The following is a 19,151-nucleotide window of genomic DNA, read 5'->3' on the forward strand; positions in this document are numbered from 1 at the left end:
CAATGCCTCAGTAAGACAGCTAGCATTTCTGCTTCATTACCAACACAAAACCTGCCATTTTAATCATATGGTGAAAAATTGCATGTTGTCTCATCTTATTTTAAGCCTCTGGCATTCCATTTCACTTAATGCATTCACCACATTGTTAAATATTTTTGGTCCCTAAAGTAAAGGCCACTTCTGCTGATCTCAACATTTAAAAAAACTTGCTGAGATGTACACATGTATTCAAAAAGTTCTGCCCTAATGAACACCTTGCTGTGCATCTACAAATGAAGATGCTTATTTCTATAAGGAGACCTAGCCACAGCCAGCGGCTGCTTCATCACTTATTAAACAGTTTCACTGCTGATCTCTGAGATGAAAGCAGACAACCTCAGAGACTCAGCTGCAGCTGGCTCATTCACTGCTCATCTTGAATCAATAGAAAAGTTCTTCAACTTTTGACTCAAGTACAATTCAATAGCGGGTATTGATGCTGAAAGAGTCAACAAAGCAAATGCCAAGACAAGAGAGCAAAGTTTTGGCCTGGGAGGAGCCCTAGTGCTCATGTCCTAAAGTGAGACCTGCTTCACATTCACACTCATCTTTTTATGCCTTCACTCCTCTTTCTGAATAATGAATACAGATACAGTTTGGGTACCAGGTTTAAATAATACATAAATGCTGTCTGAACACTGAAACTAGAACGATGACCCTGTGAATCTTTACAGCTCGTCTGAAAGAGTGGAAGAAAGAAACTTAGCTTTCTTTGAGTAGTGACCTCATCAACCTCACTGTTATTGACATGCAAAAGTTGTGGCTTGGCTAAAAACTTTAGAACTTTTCCTGATATTCAAAAGCCTCTTTGACAGTTGTCCTTTTGTTACTTTTAAACCAATAGGCACACATTTAATTGTATTATCAGATGACCTGGAGACGTGTCATACACTCAGAGTTTTCAACAGATTTACTACAGGTTCTGTTGTTAGCCAAAAAGAAACCCCTTTTCTGCAAAAGATATGACCTTGGGTCACTGCCATTTGTGTATTTTTCTGTTACACGATGTATTCCTGATGACATTTACTTTGGCACAAATGACCACAGTTTGGAGTACTTTGGTAGGTGTCTATCTAAATGTATGTATGACCCTAGATGTAGCCATAAAACATAAAACAGGTGTTTATGTAGTTTTATACCAAAGGAAAGGTGAATTTAAACTTTACACTGTATATATAAAATAAATAAATTAAAAAAAAAAGTTTAAGCCACATTAAGAATTCCATTGGTTTCTCGATGGCACATTATGAAGCCTCAACTTTAGCATTCTGGCATTTAGCATTCTTTTTTTTTTCTTTTCCTGTACTGCACAGTAAGTCATATTATTATTGATTGCATTTGACATTAACTTACTCCAAAAGGCACCAAAAACAATGGAGAGATCCGTTTCAGTAACTCACATTAGCAAAGGTCAGCTAATGGCTACAGTGTGTTGTCAGTCAGGACACCAACACCCCTAACTTTAAGCCTCAAAACTATCCAGTTAATTCTAACATCATATACTTCTTATAAAGGGGGAAACGATACATAGACAACTGTACCATTTTTGTACCAGGTTGTAAACATGAACTTCTGTAAGGACTGAGTCTTATGTTATTTCTAAGCCCTGAAGGTTGTTGCTTGGTTGGTTGTTGCTTGGGTCAAGCATAGGATAGAGGGGACAGTGGACGTACCCCTACCAATCCAGTTTTCATGCTTTTCACCTACGTCTAAAATTCTTACTTTTACTTGTATTTGGTTGCTTCCCATTTAAAGTATCCTTATCAGGTGTGTAAACCTTTTTTGAATAGGCTGGTCAAGAATTTATTAACATTACAAATGGTCTCTATCTAATCCTTGTTGTATCTTAAGACAGGAAGTCAAAATTGAAATGTTCTTTTCTTTAGTCCCTACTATAATAGGCCACAAAACACATAAATAAATACTGTGTTATGTTAATTTTAAACAATGTCAGAAGGAATAAAATAATGTTGCTCTGTCTTTGTGGTGTGTATCAAACATTGGCAACAAACATCATTGCAACTTCACTGGAAGAAACCAGTTCTTATATCTCTCATTTCGTCAGTAAGTCTACTCCAGAATCGATTCTGCAGCGCTCTCTGCCTGTAAACAGCATTGAGCTACTTTACATGCAGTATTTATTTCCACAGATTGCTTGTTGTGTGTAAACCTCCAAAATTATGAAAACCTTTTAGCATAACGACATTATGCTTTTTTTGCCTATTATTGCTTTGAACAATGATCTCTTTGGTAATGAAGGGTACCTTTACATTAGTTTTTTTCTTTCTGAAAAAAAGATATAGCATATAACAACATCCAGCAGTTTTGGTGTGAGGAAAGCATTCTAGTTCAAAAAGAAACACTGCATATATTCAAAATATCATCCATCTGAACAAAATTCAGAAGGTGTTTGTCTTTTATGTTAGATTTAGTTTGAAGTTTGCCAAAATATTAATAACACCATACAAATATATCGAAAACATTAGCTAGCCGAAAAATGTGGATCATAACATGTAATTATTTGTATCTATTTTTTTTTTTAGCTGAACATCCATTGTATAAAATCAGTTTAAAAAATACTATCACTGACTCACTCTTGTTTTGCAGAATCAACTTATTTAATATCCTTTTTACCCACATTGTTCTGTGCATAGAAGGATTCACATATTGCACCTACACCTGAATTGTCAATACAGTGGGCTCAGTGTTGACCCAAACTACAGCCTGAAGTCAGCAGTCAGAGCAAGAATGCTACCCTCAAGGATATATACAAGGAAGAACACTACAGAATCAATACTGTTGACAGGAACCTCTCCTACTTTTTGACTATTTTAATAAAAGCGGGCAAGGGCAACTTTTATTAAAAAGCATGTCTGTGTGTTTGTGTGGACATCAGTGGGAATTTCTTTAGGTCGGGAAGCGGGTAGCTAGAATGAAGCTAATGAAATTAGTCTGGAATTAAAGTGTGCTCACTGAGCTCATTGGGAAGCTAATTTAATCAGAGGTCCTTGGAAGCAATGTTGAGCCCTGGATAAATCAGCCTGTCTCAGGTGCTTAATAAAGAAGTTGCAGTACAACTGACTGAATGCCAGGTAATGACATGTGCTGATCACATGTCAGAAAAGCAAAACAATTTGTATTAAAGCCTTTACCAGCTCAATACTTTGGTCTTTAATTGTTTCTCTCATTTAATTGTTGATTTATTACTTAACATATTATATAGTGTAGTATGAACGGCTATGGGGGAAGCTGTAAAACCTATAAAAATACAGTTAAGTCTAATGATTTTTACCCTCTTTCATATTTTCCAAAGCTATCCAGCAGGCAGGATTGGAACCATTACCAGCCTGATTCTTGCCATTGCCTTTTTTGCATATTACTTAGTTTTTATTCACCTAAGTAAATACTGATTAACAACCTTCCAGACAAGGAAAACCATATTTGTATCCTCTTAATTCCACAAAGATGATCAGAGTATAATTGTATAGATAATCACACTACTATATGTATATGATATGTGTTTTGAGCTTATCTTGTTGGTTTTTTTGGCCATGAGTACCATTCACAGACAGTTGGGGAATAGCTGCAATTGCAGCATTGTAATTTGGTGAAATATATATTCTAAGGCCCCCTCCTCAGCTCACAGATGGTCGTTTCCTTTTCTCATAAATATCCTCCTTGACTCCCTGTTCACATTAATGTTCCTCCCTGTCTAGGATGTACACATCCTCATCACTGAATGAATGGACAATGGCCTGCAGATATGACTAGACTGTGGAATCCTGACCTAACAACATTGTTTGGTTTCCATGATGTATAATTCACAAGGATTCTCTTGGCACTTAACCACATACACTATATTACTATGATTGTGCCAGGAGACCCAATCATTGGGATGGACCAATTTGTGGTGTAGTAGGTGTTGTTTTGGGGTTTGAAAGCCAGAGATACGGTGTTTTGAAAAAAATGCATCTCAGGTGATCTGATAATCCTGACACATTAGAGATCATCACAGGTTTTTGCACTGGCAGCGCTTGTCCTTCTCTCCCGGATCACCTGGAGCAGTCTTCTGGCACCTTTCCAGATTTTCAGCTTTGTCCAGCTGGGATAGCCACATTTATCCAGGTCTTCTGAGAATTTTAGTTTTAGTTGACAATTGACAGTGCTACAGAAAAGATGAAACGATGTTTCATGGTTCTGGGTCATTTATTTTACTTCCCTTGTCTCGCTACCTACCTTTAGTTCACGTGTGTTTAGTTCCCCCAGCCGTATCATTTCCCATGAGCCTTCAGTGTGTCTATGTATTGAAAGCCTCAGTTTGCCTTATTTCTTTGTAGTGCCGTCTTCTATTCTTTGTGTTTTTGCTGGGAGTTAGATTCTGTTGTTTTATATGCTGTTGTAGTTTTTTTTTTTCTTTTCTGGATTTTTTTTGACTGCCTTTCATTAAAGGTGAGCCTTTCATTGAATGCCTGATTGAGTCTCATTTGAGCCATCATTCTTCCTCACATGACAAGAAGGAATGAGAGTGACAGGAGGAATGGATAGAAGATTTGCATTCACATTTGACTGAAGATGCTGAAGTGTGCAAAAAATCAGGTAGGAGGACAAAGAGAGTGATAGAAAATAAAAGAAAGCAAGTTGGATGAAGAAAGAAAAGAAACAGAAACAGAAAGACAAAAAGAGGCGAAATAGAGGACATCTGTCATTAGCTGCAGGGTCTGAGTCAATGCCAACAATGAGGTCAGAGCAGCCTGCTGGATACAAACACTGACCATGTTACAGCAGGACGATGCATTTCAGCAGATTTAAACATTTTAACAGAGACGCACTCAGAATGGAATTGAAATAGAAATTTGTCCTAGTTCCCATATAGCTTTTGTTTCTAACAAACAATGTAAAAAAAAATTTGTGCTGCAGAAAAACTGAAGACATAAACAGAAAATAGTGAAGATTTACAGACTCTCAGCTCTGCAACTGAAAACAAATTCACAGCATTATCACAGAAAAACACTCCATCGCACCCATCATACAGTACTTGACAGAACCTTTCTCTATCACATGCACACATGTACACAAATCCTGGTATTATGACTTGAGTTAATGATGCATTACATGCATTACATGCTGCATTTCCTCCATCTTAGCTGTGACTTTGTTTGTTGTAAATGCCAGAAGTCAATTCTTGATGATTCTTGATGAATTTCTTCAGCAACAAAAACATAGTTCTGAGTAATCACGTGAAAGTAAGATTCCATTTTTCTTATTTTAGAACTTTGTATCTGTAGTGGGATCAGATCCTCTTTCAGCTCAGAACTGACAAACCCTGGCTCTGGAATGTGATATTAGAGACTATTTTTCCAAGGGCACTGGAGGAGTATAGGGGTAATAAGTTGGACACAATCTGCAAACTGACCACTGTACACTGCTATACCCTGCACGCACGGTAACCTGAATGTTATCAGAGCCTTTTGTATTTGTAGTGTAAATGGCAATGATGTGTTTTGTGGAAGAAGTCAAACTGGTGTAAGAAAAGGAATCGTTATTCTTTAGTATATCTTGCTAAAGGGATACAGAGCCTTTGCTTTTTTAAATAATTCAAACTATTCACTGACAGAGCTTCCATACCACGATGATGCTGTGAATAAGTGATCAATAAGGGAACAACATGTGGATTTTCTAGATCTAGAAATGTGTCTCTTTAAGATGTCCTTTAATGACATTGATTTTAGGTCAGTACAATTAATTCACTTTAATTTAAGTGATAACTGAGACCATTTTCAATTAATATTAGTAGCGCAAAGCAAATCAAGTGATCCGTAAATGAGCACCTAACGACATACCTGCGTATGCCAATAACAGCTGTTCTCTGCACCATGCAGTGTGAAGTTTCATTGCGCTTGACAGCAGCGATATACCACAGATAAGACTGTCAAAACAAAAATCAAATGGCACAGCAGAAGGCGAAACACTTATCTCTCAAAGTGGATCTTTGTACATTGTGCTGTAGAATTGTTTCTGTGTAACGAAGACGTTAACTTAGTCAACTACCTGAAAACATATCACAAACTGCAGCATAATGAATATATAAAGATAAAGTAAAAGAATGCCGCTGTTGGTAAGGTGAATTGTTCAAAGTCAACTTACACATTCACAAAAATAGTGAGTCAGCATATGTATCAATCAAAGAAATACTAAGAAATACTAAATCACAGACCAATAAGGATAATGAAGGCAGACAAATGATAAACATACTGGTCAAAACATTATTAGTTACCCTCTTGCATGATTATTTTTAAAAGCGGCAATAACACTGCAGGGAAAATATAGAGGGATCTCGAAATTGTGGAGGACTTTGCTTCAAATGAATACATGGAGATAAACAAAAACCCTATTTATCTGCAAATATGCTTTAATAAACAGGAATGCAGCACAATGCATGCGGCACAAGTCCAGTGTATTTGTAAAGGGGTTGCTACTTTAAAAGGCTGTATTTTGTTGAAAAAGGACATCTTCAACAATGGTACTGCGTCAAAGCTGATGTCTTTTTTTACATTTCTGTTCTGAGGTCCAATAGCACAAGATTTTTTTTCAGTCATACATAATACTTGTTTATTATCAGAATTCCTGCATTTGTCCAAAACCATAATCTTTGCCAAATTCCACCCGAATTACAGTTTTGCCACTGTACACTACCACAGTAAATTTTAAATGAATCAGAATGTGATTGAAATGCAAATTTGAACCTTTTTAAAATAAATGTTACCAAATGTTTCCATTAACTAGGAATTACATTAAGGAATTTTAATACAGACACTCGAAATTAATTGGACAGTTGACTGACTGACAAGCAGTTTTGTGACAAGATGAGGGTTGTAGATTCGTTATTTAATGACAAATGAAGTAGACAGAAGTTGATTTGCAGTAATAAATCTGTATTTTATATAGCTTTTTTTTTATAAATATGAATTTGAGTGCCAAAAAAACAGTTAGAAGTTATCAACAATATCAACAACAACACCCAAACACCAAAAAATACAACTCAAATGGAGGATAGAATTGTTTAAACTGGTAAGGACAAAAACTCTTAAAATGTCTAACCATGTCAAGAACAGGCTGGGAGGCAGGTGCTCATTGTCAAGGTCTACAATCAAAATAAACCTTCATGGATGTAAATACATAATTTTTTAATTCTATTTAACAACAGGAAAGCCTGATTAGACTATAGCACAAAATATTTAAAATTCTTTGGATGGATAAAACCAAGATTTACTTGTACCAGAATGGGAGGAGAGTGTGGAGCAGTAGTTCTGAAGCATCATCTAGCCAAAAACATTCAGTCAGTGTTATCGAGCATGTATGGCTCCAAGTGGAACTGGGCCACATGTGATTACTGATGATGTGACTGCTGGTAGAAGAAGCAGAATGAAGTTGGAAGTGTACAAGACTATACAAATATACTATACACAGTGCAAATGGATAATGACCCAAAGCAAGCTGCAAAAGCAACCCAAGAGTCTCAAGGCAAAGAAATGGGATATTCTTCAGTGGTTAAATCAATCAGTGAGCTCACTCCAGCAGAGCATGCTTTTCACACCCTAAGTGCAGAAAGACCACAAATAAACAGCAACTGGGCTGTAATGCCCCTGACAAAGCATCTAAACAGAAGAAGCACAGCGTTTGGTGGTCGCGTCAGGCTGTCACTCATTGCAAAGCATTTTCATCCAAGTATTACAAACAATTCTCATATTTAAAATTATGTATTTACCCAGTTGTATAAAAATACATACATATGAAGGAAAATAATATTTTAGGAGAAATAATGACATCTGCTGTGTCCCTGCTTCACTATAACAATGTATAATGATTAAAATGCTTTATGTTTTTTTTCACATGCGGGTCAGTCTGAATGAAACTTCACACACATCATCACAGAAATATTAACATCTGCATGTCATCTATCTGTTAAAGAAAAGATTTCCCAAGTGATTTTCATGTTTATCATCACCCTGCAAATGTGATGTTATGTTCTCTGTTTGCATTTCTTTCATGTGTCATGCTCAACGTACGTCCATATTTAACTTGACAGTCACCAAAATTTGTATCTGTGACAGAATTTAGTTTGAATCTCCACAAAATGCAGAATGAAGAATTTTAAAAAGTGCCACAGACTTGTATATGTAATGCTTGATAAACACAGCTGATTGAAGCTGTACTGGTGTTGTATGTTGGCACAAACCAGTTCCTAGAGACGATGTTCCATTTTTTTTATCACCAATGCGTAAGACTTTGTCTGAGACAAAGAAAATTGGAGACATATTTTTTAGCATTCCACTGACAATGCAAAAGTCATTACACTTAATCCCTCTAAGGCACCACAAGCACATAAATCCATATGGTCAGGCTGTGTACATGTGAATCTCAAGTACACATGTGTGGCTCTATATGTGTGCCATGAGATCCATCAGATTATCGTCACCTGTGGTTCTGCTGCCTTAAAGCGCTGTCTGCCACCAATTACAACTCCCTGGTTACCCATAAACCTCCCAGCATAAAAGGACAAGTAGAGATTGTTTCTTTATAGGGAGCCAATGAGAGAAATGAATCTTTCTCATTCTCTCCCACTTTTATCCATCCCAGGCCTTATAATATCAGGCAGGTTTCACAGATTTCATTTAAAGTGCCCTTGACCTTCAAGTGATATAAGGGGTTTGATAGAGCATCATAATGGGACTCTGTAACTTTTGGTGTGGTTGAACAAGTGGTGCACCACAGGCTAGGATGGTGCCTTACAACAGATTAGGTGTTAACGTTTCTTACCATAACTACTACCATCACCTACTCTGTAAACCACATGAACCACAGCAGGCTAGAAAAAAAGCAACCTCCAAAAAATGTCCTGTATGGAATACTAAGAAACAAACAACAGAAAAAATGGAGAAAAAAACCTCAAGATTGTGTTAATACATGTTTTTGAAAGTAAGTGTGGATGTTGTGGAAATTGTAAAAATCAATGAATTCCATGAGACCACCATTAAAACAGCACCTACTAACAAATACCTAGAGTATTTGTTACTGCTGTTCTGTAGTTCCCAGTCTGACTGTGATGCTGAGATCAGGACTGTGGGCTCCAGATCAACTGGTTCACGCACCAGTTGATCTGGAGCCCACAGTCCTGATCTCAGCATGAGCAAGGAGTTCACGCACTCCTTGCTCACGCTGTTGTTTTAGGCTTGTATAATTTCATCTATATGATTCGATCTCTGGCTGCTCCAGTATGCATGCCAAATATTCTTGGGCAAAATACTAACTCCAAGTTGCTCTCAGAGTGTGACTGAAGCATAGAAAGGACAAAGGACTTAGGCTGCATTTACATAGATGACAAAGGCCTTCAAGACCAAGTGAGTATAGTGCTACTGGTGATGATGATTTCTTTGCTGAAATCCTGTTAAAGAAATAAGAATAAATACAGTACAATCAATATACTGCACATAGTTTCTCATAGTTGTCTCTTATGTTTTGGGTTACTTAAGGGAAAGTGAGATTATTATCTGAATATTGAAATATAGATGTTTTTTATTGTATCCAGTATTTGGGAATTCTTCTCTTTCTTCTATCCAAGTCTTATTTTTCCTTAATAGTATTTAAAAGAAAGGACAACAAAAACAACCTTGACCTTAATTGTTTAAATAAAATCATTTGACTGCTGACCGGTGTACTCTACCTTTAGTTTTTTCATTAGAGGTGGAAGCGTGTTGTTACCAGATGAGCAGCTTTAATGTCTGGCATGCCTGGATTTTTAGCCACCAATGTATGGCACTGTTAGCCTGTTAGCGCCCCCCCACTCCACCCCTACAGAACTGTTAAAATGTTTAGACATTCAGCTGCTATTTTACAGAAACTATTTTTCCAGCTTAATTTGACACAGAGTGATCCATCAGTGCTTGAATCATATTTTAGAGAAGTGATAACACTGTTGCTCAATCTGCCTCGGGCTCCTTCAGGTGATGTCAGCGAGAAAGAACAGAAGGGGAACAAAGAGAGTTCGAAAGACAGTGTGGTAGTACAGGTGGTGGCAGACAGAGACATAGATGAGAAGAAGCACATTGGTATTCACGGCTGGCTTCAGCTCACCCATCCATCCCATCTCATATTCTTTACATCACATTTGCCCTTCAGCGCAGCAAATATGTCACACACAGCTGGTAGAAACTACATGCGTGCTTGAAGGGTAGCTGGCACAGTTCATCACATGCACATGTCTCTGAGTGAGTGCAATCACATGCCGTCTCCCCCAGCTGAGATAAAAACAAGCCTTTTTTAATTGCTACATGGGAGAATCAGATGTTTCATTTTTATTTTACCATGTAGTTATGTGCATCATTAGAACTTTGGGTCAGAAGTCCAATGCATTATTGATGGATTACGAGAAGAATAAAATAATTTGACCATAAACTGTGTCATACAATTACTGCTAATTCTTGGACATTTTTAGGGGTCTTCCATATTACTCTTTAATTCTCTACTGCAGGGGTGGGCAACTCCAGGCCTCGAGGGCCGGTGTCCCTGCAGGTTTTAGATGTGTCCTTGAACCAACACAGCTGATTTAAATGGCTAAATTAGCTCCTCAGCATGTCCTGAAGTTCTCCAGAGGCCTGGTAACGAACTAATCATGTGATTCAGGTGTGTTGACCCAAGGTGAGATCTAAAACCTGCAGGACACCGGCCCTCGAGGCCTGGAATTGCCCACCCCTGCTCTACTGGGTAGAGTACCTTGATGTCGGAGTTCTTTTAACCAAAGAATAAGATACATTGAAAAGTATCTTTAAAAATCTAAACATTTACCCAAATAACAGAAGAACTTACATGAGAATCAGCATACAGTAACTGTACAACTAACTGTATAAATACAACATCCAGTTTCATTAGTAGTTATGATGTAATTAGTAAAGTTAGGAAACCATTAAATTAGACACTGCATTAGTAATATGTATGTTTAACTGTACTGTATAAAACTGTTTCTCACGAAACCGTCAAATATTTGTTAATGAAGAAAGGATTGTAGTGTATGTAACCTAGCACCTAATGCAAATAAAACCCTAAAGATATATCGTGGCAAGATAATGAGGATTCTAACACTCTTTGTCACATTAACAGTAAATAAAAATTAAGTTAAATGTTAAGTTAAAAAAAAATCTTCATTTAATAAATCAGTGGATCCAGTAAATTAAAAAAAACATCACACAAGACCATTGTTTCTAATGTGTAACAAAACATCATTGATTAATTTTTTCAGTTTTATTTGCATTTAACATGGAAACACAAATTTACACAATGAAAAAAAAATGAGTGTGATATCATATTACAAGATGTTACAAGTATCTCATTAGTATTACCAAGTTATCTTTTTGAGAAAGAAAAGTTAACACTAGGGAAGAACCACTATGAGCTTTTCTAATGGAGCTGAACCACATGTTTATGAGGACGAGTGCAAAACACTGTAAAAGACGAGTGGTCACAAAGCTCAAAACTGTGCAAAGTCACCTGATTTTTTTTTCTTTTCAAGACCAGGAATGAAACATACTATTACAAGACAATGGAAAAAGAGAGAAGAAAGTGAACAGAGTAAGTGAAGTGTGGTACATGACAGGAACTATAGTTTCCATGATCTCATGATCCTTAAAATTACATATGAAGGGATAAACATGGTAGCCAGGGGTTATTTGATGTTAATTCAAGCTTTACATGAGCACATTACAGCAAAATATGGACATTAACCATGGGTGAGCTTCCTTCCAGAATACATCATAAAACGACTCAACCAGGGAGCAGTGTGCTGGATGATGGGCATTATAAGATAATCTTCTAATAGAGCCTAAGGATAAAACTGTACAGGGCTGAGGGAGAGTGCTGTGCTGTCGGGAAGAGGACATCCCTGAATATTAACTTTTAAATATAACTGACTATACTCTGAGGGAAGCCTGAATGAAATATTGGGGTCAAAGGTACATTTTTAATAACTCTGAAGACTGAAGAACAATTACAGAATGTTTGTTTAGAATCAGATTCGGCTTTATTGACCAAGTATGTGTACACATACAAGGACCTGGGCTCCAGCTATTGCTTTGCTCTCAGTGTACATAACAGAGTAGACAACATAAAATACTGACAACATGACATCAACACACAGACAGCTTGACACAGACAATAACATGTATACCATATTTATGGTGCAATGGTGAAGAAAGCAAACATGCTGAAATAAAACAATGCAATAAATACATGATGGATAACTACTTACTATTTATACAGTTTAGAGTAACATAATTTCTAACTACAGAGGTAAACTGTAAAAAAATGTCATCATTCATGTAATTAATAACACTGTGGCCCAATTAGCCAGGTGTATTAGCTAAATTTATACTAACCTTTCGGTGATAGAAGCTAATATACTGGTTAGCTATCCAAATGGAGCCTAGAATGTTAACTAGTGATCAACTATCACCTACAAAGTGATGTACACACTGGACTTGCAGTCTATCACTGGACAAATGACCTACTAGACTGGTAGCTGATTACACTGATTATTATTTATTTGTCACAAAGCAGTTAAAAAATAAGGCGTTATCAGCACAAATAGAAACATAATCTATGAGAAACACTAACAAGTCCTCAATGCATGCTTTAATAACTGACTGGGTTACAAAATTTTACAAAGTGAGTCTCATCGTAACCTCATCATCCAAACTTCATTTTAAATAAACTTGTCATGACAGCAAAATGAAAAAAAAAATGGACGGACTGGATGGATGACTTTAACTGTCTATGTGTGTGTGTGTGTATGTGTGTGTGTGTCATTAGTCGAGCCATGTAATCGTGTGCTACTGAGCTGGACACAGAACCACAAACAGAAACATGCAAAATACTAATAAATACAGCAGCTAAAAGCTGAGCATTCGTTTGACCTTAATCACATTATACAACCATGATGGCTTACAGAAATTCAAACATCACACTAGCATGTGTTTGTATTTAGGTTTGTGTATCTGCAGTATGTGTGTGTCTGTGTGCCCTGCAGCTGACCCTGTACAGCAGGATTATGTTGGATGTTAAGCTTGCACTTTCCTCCTCGTGGGTTACAGTCACTACATGATTTTACAGGGAACTGTAAATGTATGTATGTATGCTCACATACAGTGTGTGTGTCTATACACAGAGAGAATTACTAGGTTTATTGTTCACATATTAGCAGCCAAAGAGCACCATGTTTCAAAGTTCCTTAGCTTCCTATATGCAGAGTCCAAATAGAACTCTCAGGAAAGTCTGCACCAAACTAGTGCTCACATAAATTTAAGTATCTTACTACACAGTTTGTATGCAAATGTGCAAAATCACAACAACAGTTACCTCAGTGTGCTTTTTACTGCAAGGTAAAAACATACCTAAAGTATTCTGGAGAAAGCCCAACAATCAGTGAGTCTCCTATGAGCAAACACTAGGCAATGGTGGGAAAGAAAAATTCTTTTTAACACAAAGACGTCTCTGACAGAACATTCAAGGCTCCCCCATCTGGGAGATGAGAAGAAAAAATAGAGAAAATCAGAGCATAGAAAGGAGAGAACACAAACTATGGAAGAGAGAAGACTCAGGATGACATGAAGCAGTGGTATATAATCTCCTGGAGAGTGAACAGTGTTCAATTGGAAGTCATACGAGAGTCTGAGCCTATAGAAATATAAATAATGGGTGCTTCAGATTCTTATTATTGTATTACTGTACCTATTACACACCTAACTATAAGCTTTAAGTATAAGCTATAAGTTTTACATTTTAAAACTAGAACATGTCTGCATAGAAACTGTGACCTGGTTCCACAAAAGAGCAGCCTGACAGCTTTTGTAACAACTTTGACAAAATTAGGTCTGCTTAACAGGTTCAAAGTGGCTAAATTATTAGCTAAAATGTTGCAGTCAAATGAATTTAGTACCATTAATTAACCATAATGCTAACTGTGAGCCACAGACTGTGCTGGTCTGCATTCATCTTTACAAATACAGTGGATGATGACAGTGAGAGAGACACCTGTTTATTTCCAATTGTACGGTCTATACCAGCGCTCTCACCAATGAAAGAGCACCCAACAATGGTTTAAATGGTAAATGGACTGGTTCTTATACTGCGTTTTTATTTTACTCTACCTGAGCACTCAAAGTACAGGGTGGGCCATTTATATGGATACACCGTAATAAAATGGGAATGGTTGGTGATATTAAAGTCCTGTTTGTGGCACATTAGTATATGTGAGGGGGCAAACTCCTCAAGATGGGTGGTGACCATTTAGAAGTCGGCCATCTTAGATACAACTTTAGTTTTTTCAATAGGAAGAGGGCCATGTGACACATCAAACTTATTGGTAATGTCACATGAAAAACAATGGTGTGCTTGGTTTCAACGTAACTTTATTCTTTCATGAGTTATTTATAAGTTTCTCTTTGTTCACAGCCATTGAAATGTCGAAGAGGCTAACACGTGAGGAGCGGATCGAAATTGTGTTGATATCTGGTGAATGCAGTAACCGGGTCATTGCAGCAGATTTCAATGCAAGACACCCTACGAAGCCACCCATCTCCCATGCTACAGTTAGCAAACTGCTTGCTAAGTTTCGTGAAACTGGTTCAGTGTTGGATTTGCCAAAATGTGGATGCAAGAAAACTGTCACTAATGAAGAAACATCAGTTTCTGTCCTAGCTTCATTCAGCAAGAGCCCACAGCGTAGCACTCGCCGCATGTCACTGGAGAGTGGCATTAGTCGAACATCCCTTCGGTGGATATTAGCTACTCACAAATGGCACCCTTACAAACTCCAGCTACTGCAGCATCTCAACGAGGATGACCCAGATCGGCGCACAGAATCTGCAGAATGGGCAAAACAAAAATTGGAACAGGACCCTCAGTTCACGCAGAAGATTTTGTTCAGTGATGAGGCAAACTTTTATGTGAATGGTGAAGTTAACAAACAAAACCACCGCTATTGGTCTGACACTAACCCACATTGGATGGATCCCTCCAAGACTGTTGGAACAACAAAAGTGAAGGTTTGGTGTGGTATATGGGGTACGACGATAGTGGGTCCATTCTTCATCAATCGAAACCTCAAGGCAATTATATATCCTTGAAATTGCTACATGATGATGTGTTTCCCCCTTTATGCACTGAAGCTGGCACGTTCCCTGAGTTTTTCCAGCAAGATGGTGCACCACCACATTATGGGTGCCAGGTCCGAGCATTCCTAGATGAACAGTTTCCTGGAAAGTGGATTGGTTGTCGTGGGCGAGTTGAATGGCCCCCAAGGTCTCCCGATCTGACCCCCTTAGACTTTTATCTTTGGGGTAATCTGAAGGCAATTGTCTATGGTGTGAAGATACGAGATGTGCAGCACCTGAAACTACGGATACTGGATGCCTGTGCTGGCATTTCTCCTGCGGTGTTGCTATCAGTGTGTGAAGTGTGGGAGAAGAGGGTTGCATTGACAGTCCAACACAATGGGCAGCACATTGAACACATTTTATAAGTGGTCAGAAACTTGTAAATAACTCATGAAAGAATAAAGTTAATTTGAAACCAAGCACACCATTGTTTTTCTTGTGACATTACCAATAAGTTTGATGTGTCACATGGCCCTCTTCCTATTGAAAAAACTAAAGTTGTATCCAAGATGGCCGACTTCTAAATGGCTACCATGGTCACCACCCATCTTGAGGAGTTTGCCCCCTCACATATACTAATGTGCCACAAACAGGACTTTAATATCACCAACCATTCCCATGTTATTACGGTGTATCCATATAAATGGCCCACCCTGTACTTTATACAACTTGCCCCATTCACACAAACACTTTTTCTACAGATTCACACACATACATATGGCAGCTGATGCATTGGAGTGGTAAATGGTAAATGGCCTGTATTTGTATAGCGCTTTACTAGTCTCTAAGGACCCCAAAGCGCTTCACACAACCAGTCATCCACCCATTCACACACTGGTGATGGTGAGCTACATTGTAGCCACAGCCACCCTGGGGCGCACTGACAGAGGCGAGGCACTGGCGCCACCGGGCCCTTTGACCACCACCAGTAGGCAACGGGTGAAGTGTCTTGCCCAAGGACACAATGACCGAGACTGTCGAAGCCGGGGCTCGAACCGGCAATCTTCCGATTACAAGGTGAAATCCCAACTCTTGAGCCACGAACAACTTGGGGTTAGAATCTTGCCCAAGGATATTTGGCATACAGACTGGAGCATCAGGTTTAGGGGTAGTTACAGCATCCCCACCATTATCTTTTGCATCGTTGACATATGGCAAAGAATGGTCTAACCTATTGTAATCCATAAGTTGATGATATCTGTTAAACAGGTAAAGCAGTATATAGGGTGATTCCATATATATTTAACTGAAAAAATATATAAATATAAATTCAATCTGACCCGTCCACAACACATTGATTTATTATATAGACAGAGAGCTGGGATAGTTTGTCTCAAATTGTATAGACACATGATCAAGAAAATACACAGGCAAAATTGTATCCTCATACTATCATAACTTGTTATGCTCCAAGCAAATCAATTTTAAACCCACTCCAAATGTCACAGTGCGGCAAAAAATCACACAGAAGGGTCATGGCACTTGGTGAGATTCTAATATTACCTTGTTTGTCTGTGCTGAACAGTGTTGGTCAAGTTACTTGAAAAAAGTAATCAGTAACTAATTACTGATTACTGAGTAATCAGTAACTAATTACTGATTACTTAAAAAGTAATCCCGTTACTTTACTGATTACTTATTTTCAAAAGTAATTAATTACTTAGTTACTTAGTTACTTTTTAAAAACACGATTTACAACCTGAATAGGTGATAAAGCGATAGATCTTTCAGCCCAATTCTACTTTTTCTGCATAATCCATCATACAAAATGTAATCAAATGGAAAAGTCTCTTTTTAAAACTTGTTTTATTAGTTTTAATCTTTTAACTTTATGCATCAAGCAAAAATTTAATTATATGCACCATTCTCTGACTGGAAGAAATTTGTTTAATATTTAAACCTATTTTCTGCACATTCCAGCACATAAAATAAAATATTTTTTTTGTGTTTACACTCAGTCTTTCAAATAAATGCAAGTGAAACACAGCAGAAAATAAAGAAAATCAAAGACTAGCGGTCCTGTTGCTCTATTTTCACCTGTAAAGCAGGAGTGGGGTAGGCGGAGGTTTGCCCTGGTGCAGGTGTGCCGCAGCGGTCAGTTGAAGAATCCGTGAGTTTCTCTGTGAATTTCCCATTACGTCGTAGCGCACTCGGTGCTTGCTTGGAAGTTTAGGGAGGTTTTTTTGCTGTAAAAAGAAGTTTTCTTCCCACGCACAACGGACACTAATGTTTTTGTCACTTTTTATGGAATAAACTCAAAGTAAGGTCAGTACTTCCACGCTTTAAACGCTGCACGCTCATACTCTCTCCCGCACTCGATATATGATCCACTGTTGATCTGCACACAGCTGTTGTCACGAACATCGCACTCGCTTACGTCACTGTCATGAGACATTCTCGCAAAAAACTCACGGTTTTAGTAACGCAGTAACGCAGCGTTCCTACGGGAAAGTAACGGTAATCTAATTACCGTTTTTGCAATAGTAATCCCTTACTTTACTCGTTACTTGAAAAAAGTAATTGGATTACAGTAACGCTAATGTTGGGCCCAGCTATCTTTGCATCTGAGACTAATATAACAGGCAACACTGAACCTATGCATCACATAACGTGCACCCAACTTAAGGTGGAAACATGATGGCCAAGACCCAACAATCAACCAGAATTTTCCTTTAAATGGGACCAAAGGAAGCACCATGGTAGCACCAGCTATCGCTGTGATAAACTCTCCAAAGAGTCAATTTCAAACCCAGATGGGATGCATAACCAGCCAAATAAATGACCACAGACAGCCCACACAGAGAACATATGTGTGCATTTAAAGTGTGTTTTGTGTATATTACATTCTTGCCAAGTTGTGGGCATGACTGAGAAGCAAAATGTCTCATAACAAAAGCACAGAGAGAGGGCCAGAATGTGAATGGCTTTATATGGGTGTTTACAATGCTCCCTTTTTTTCTCCCTCACATTATTTTAGCATGCTAACCGACACACAAGCTGGACGAGACTAAGGTTTCACATGCAACTGTAGGATAAACCCACATGTACAGATACCAGTCACACTGAGCAGAGATGGTGAGCCACGATACTCAGGTAGCAGAGAAACAGTCATGAATTCAGTGAATTCAGACTTCATTTTAAAAAAACTGACTTAGGCTATGTTCACACTGCAGGTCTTAATGCTCAATTCCGATTTTTTGATCAAATCCGATTTTTTTGTCTGCTCGTTCACACTACAAATAAAATGCGACAGCAAACGCGCTCTAGTGTGAACGCTCAAAGCGGCCCGCATGCGCAAAAGAAGATGGCACACACAACGCGCTCTGTTTAGACCCAGAGCAAACAATATTGTTTGACTGATGGCCCTTAATATAAAGACTTCGGACTTCACGTTTCCCAATTTTTGCTTTAAGTTATTTTGTTATTTACATAATAATGTAGATAACCTAATAATTATCCTTATTGCTGTTTTAGAGAGGAGCGGTGCTTCAAAGGATAGTTGCAGATTTCTGTCTGAATCTGCAGATTATGCAGTACAAATAAAATGTTAACGTTTCTCCAACGTTGTCTTCCCAGCAGTTTCACCGGATGGCCAAGAAGCTTTCGCGATGTCTTATCGGGTGCTTCTCCGGCGCTGATAATTGCCGTCTGTCTTGTGTCAGTGACGTAAAAGACGGATTTAATGCGACTTGACCATTCATACAGCAGTCGCTTTCTGAAACATCGGATATGTATCGGATTCAGTGCCACATACAAAAGTGACCCAGATCGGATTTGAAAATATCGGATTTGTGTCGTTCACACTGTCATACCATGATCGGATATGGGTCGCATAGGGTCAAAAAAATCGGATTTGATGCGCTTTCACCTGCAGTGTGAACGTAGCCTTAGAGTGCAGCTCTCCTGAGA

The 19,151-nt window shown here is 38.1% G+C and overlaps 1 protein-coding gene across 2 annotated transcripts in view; it reads right to left on the reverse strand.

Moving 5' to 3' along the window:
• pik3r3b (phosphoinositide-3-kinase, regulatory subunit 3b (gamma)) overlaps positions 1-19,151 on the reverse strand; it is a 176,102-nt gene that overhangs the window by 71,900 nt on the left and 85,051 nt on the right. The window lies entirely within an intron of this gene.

Source organism: Perissodus microlepis, chromosome 17 (assembly GCF_051167445.1).
Source record: "Perissodus microlepis isolate ML-2025 ecotype Zambia chromosome 17, ASM5116744v1, whole genome shotgun sequence".
Taxonomy (NCBI): Eukaryota; Metazoa; Chordata; class Actinopteri; order Cichliformes; family Cichlidae; genus Perissodus; species Perissodus microlepis.